This window comes from Euprymna scolopes, chromosome 35, assembly GCF_053919585.1.
Source record: "Euprymna scolopes isolate OS-2025 chromosome 35, ASM5391958v1, whole genome shotgun sequence".
NCBI classification, from domain to species: Eukaryota; Metazoa; Mollusca; class Cephalopoda; order Sepiida; family Sepiolidae; genus Euprymna; species Euprymna scolopes.
In genome coordinates this window covers 463,723-467,530 of record NC_136516.1, presented here as the reverse complement: position 1 = coordinate 467,530, position 3,808 = coordinate 463,723, and positions in this window count along the sequence as shown.

The following is a 3,808-nucleotide window of genomic DNA, read 5'->3' as shown; positions in this document are numbered from 1 at the left end:
AAATGGTGTTCTAATTGGTAAATGTCGGTGCGTTACTTACGGAAAAACATTTAACTAAACTGCAAAAGCACCTATTAAGCCACATAAGTTCTATAATTGAATCCCCCCCCCAGCAAAAAAAGAATGAAAAACATAAAGATGTTTGGTGCTTATGTTTTTGTAAACCACATTAAAAACTACGCGGGACAAAAAAACAAAAAGTTCCCCAATTTGTTGTACTTTTCTTTAACTGTAAGTCATTAAAAAAATGTCAGTCCGTAATTTTTTGATTGGTACGCCATGTGAGAAGGCAGTTTGCTAAGTGAAGCAAGCCGTTGTTCATGCTGCAGCGCACGCGCGTAGCGTAAACGGAAACTGCAAAATGGTGGAAAGTTATTCGTGGGTTCGGGGGTTAATACCATGCAAACGGTAAATTTGCCCCAAGTTTGACTATCAGATTCGTTGTCAGCGACCTCAATTACCTATAAAAAAAACAAATTAAAGTGGTCGGTGTTCTGTAGTAGCGTATCTGGATATTTACCAAAAAAAACTTTGATACCGCTATTGTAAGAATCATGCTGAAAGCCATTCTTAATATGGGGAGGGGGGTTAACTATTCTGAAACTTCACCTAACAATGTAATAAAAATAATGGAAAAATTCTTCAGTTAAATAATATATACTGAAAATCTTTAAATAGGAAATAAATATTTATTTAAATAAATTAAATCGTAAGTAATGAAACACTGTTTTATTTCATATTAAAAAAAAATGTTGTGCCGGTGGGCATTAGATGATGAATGCCTGTAAAAGAAGCTAAATAAAATGAACAAAACATAAGTAATAACTATGTAAACAACGTGAAGCTGTATAAATGTTACAAAATTACTCAATTCGGCATTAAATAACACGAAAAAGGATTGATATGTCGTAAAACAAAAACAAAACAGAACAAGACGTAAAATATGTTTTGACTATGTGTATTTGACTCTGTGTATTTGCGAAATGTGACTGTTTTTTATTTAATAAAGTCATTCTTGACTTTTGTAACATGTATTTCTAAACATATTTTTTGTTGTGTAAATAAAAAGTAAATAAAAAAACATAAAGTGGCACAGTAAAAACAAAACAAAAAAAAAACGTACTCGTAGCGTTAAATGTACAAAAATATATTTATTACTGAATAAAATAGAATAAGCCTTCCTACAATAATAAACAGAAGACATCGTTAAAAATGTAAGTAAAATAGTATACTATTTAAACTGTGGAACGACACCTTCTATGCATAATTGCCTTTAAAATAATCCGGAACTATAAATAAATAGACAGTTATTATTTTTTTTTTTCGGGAACTTTTGGGAAATAAAAGGGATTACTGATTTTTAACTGATAAAGATTGAACAATAAAGGGAGATAATTCACATTAATTAATGTTTGCGATGATGATGACGCGTTTCATTAATTAATGTTTGCGATGATGATGACGTGACACCGTACGTACAAGCAAATTAATACATAGATAATAATAATAATACCACCACCACCAAAAAATATGTGTCAACTAGGGGAGACATGAATATAGAAAAGGGCATATATATATATATATATATATATATATATATATATAGAGAGAGAGAGAGAGAGAGAGAGAGAGAGAGAGAGAGAGAGAGAGAGCAGACAGCAGACAGACAGACATTGTTAAGTTCTAAAGATGAAAAAGAAACTCACCCCCCACACACATAAATAATGTACCTATTTACTAAAAAATAAAAATTGTCTCAGTCGTGAAGGATTTCTCCTCCACCGAAAGAGAACAAGAAATAGAAGTGCAGCATCTGAAGAACAGATGATATTTATTTGCTCCCCCACCGAGCAAATTAGGCACAAGGCCGATTTTTAATGTGAGGAGTGAAGGGAGGGGGAAGGGGAAAAGGGGACCAGCTCCCGAGAGGTGGGAAAGTTAAAGGTCAGGCATGTGGGGTTGCCCCCACATCTGGTCTTTGCTAGTCATAGCTAGTCATAGCTTGCAGTATCTGCCGGAACAGATACTACACTTTGAGATATTAAATCTTTTATTCATGTTAACAAATACAGAAAAAATCAACGATGAACAAAAAACTTAGGCACATGGCCAACTCAAAAGGGGGGATTTTGGGGGTCGTTGGTCATCCTTGTCACTCCAGAACTAAACAAAGTCAAAAGTTTCTCCCAGCTAGTATCTTCTTTCACCATAATACCGCATTCACCCTTTCATATTGGGGGACGTCCTAGTAACTCCCAATTTTTAAAACATTTTTTATTGACGTGTAAAAACAAAAAAGGTAACAATAAAATGGTACAATAATTCATTTGTGTCGAGGGCGGGGGAAGAAAAAACAAAAGGTGGTTAGTAGGACCCTCCCAACCCCGTCTAGTTGATAGACTGCCCGTTCCACTAGGTTTGTAAAAGGAACCTCGCTTCTGCGGGTCAGTCTCTAGGTAGGGATGCACTCTAGATGGGGGTGAATGGAGAAAAGAAAAATTTTTGTGGGTAAGAGATGGAGGTTAGTTTGTATTTCTTTTTCTCCAAGATGGGTAAAATTTAGAGGAAGGGGTGAAAACAAAAATTGCAGGTAAGAGGGGATGGGGATATTGGAGGCTTCCTAATCGGGGAGGGATGGAACACACACTCAGCTAGCTGAGAGACTACTTGTTTAATTTTACTTTACAGAACTGCGCGTTCCACACCTAGGCGGGGAACACGTATTCAAATTTGGCTCCTCTTCGTACACACAGACTTGCCACATGTATCCATCTTCTGTCAAATGCCGCGCGATGCAGCCTTCTTCTATCACATCTGATCTTCACCCATAGTTGGTGTTTAAAGAACGCGATCAGATCTTGATCAGAAAAAGACAACACCCCCCGGCAACCTTGCAGACGCGACGTCCAAATCACCATTCTCGCCACGGCCAGGATCGTAACGTAGACCATTTGTCTTTCCCGGTCCCACGGCGGCCTCACGTTGTCCACAACATTGGATACAGTAATTGGGCGAGGATGCTCAGGATCGATGCGAGCCGTCACTCTGCTGACATACGACCAGTACTGACGGAGTTCGCGGCAATCAAAGAAAGCGTGATCCGTAGTTTCTACGGCCGTTGTCCCACAACGGGGACAATCAGGCGACTTCAAAAACCCGGAACTGCATTGTATGTTGTTGAGTGGAAGTGCATTTCGGGCCAATCGCCAGGTAAGAGAGAACTCCGAATTGTTCAGATGACTCGAACCTGGCACCCAGCTTCACGCGGAGCGGATCTCCCTCTGCTGCCACCCCAAATCCGCGCATAGCGGGTCGTCAGCGGCCCCCTTCACTAGATTCCTGTGGAATTCCCTACGGGTAGCAGTCACAAGGTCACTGGACCTTGGTAGTCGTTTTAGCGCGGCTCGGCACTCTTTCATGTAGGCAGATTCTCCCCGCGGCCTGCGACGGCTCTCGATGGAAGGGTCGAGAACGAGGTCGGGGAAGGCGGCAGTAACCACGGGGTGCCACGGTTGGTCATCCTGCATATAGTGGCTCAGGAAGGCCAGCCTCTCAGCATCTCGATGACACTTCAAGTCCGGCATTCCCAAGCCTCCCTCACACGGACGTTGAATACAGACCTGTCTGCTCACCCAGTGTCTTCCTCTGTCCCAAAGGAGAGAGGACAAGAGTTCGACAAGAGCTTTTAGGTGTTGTGCAGGCAGGGGAAGTACGGCCAGTCGGTAAAGGATGAGAGGAAAGACGTAAGTGGCGCACGCCTCAGCTCTACCCTTTAAGGAAAGTTTCCTAGGAAGCCACGAATTGACTG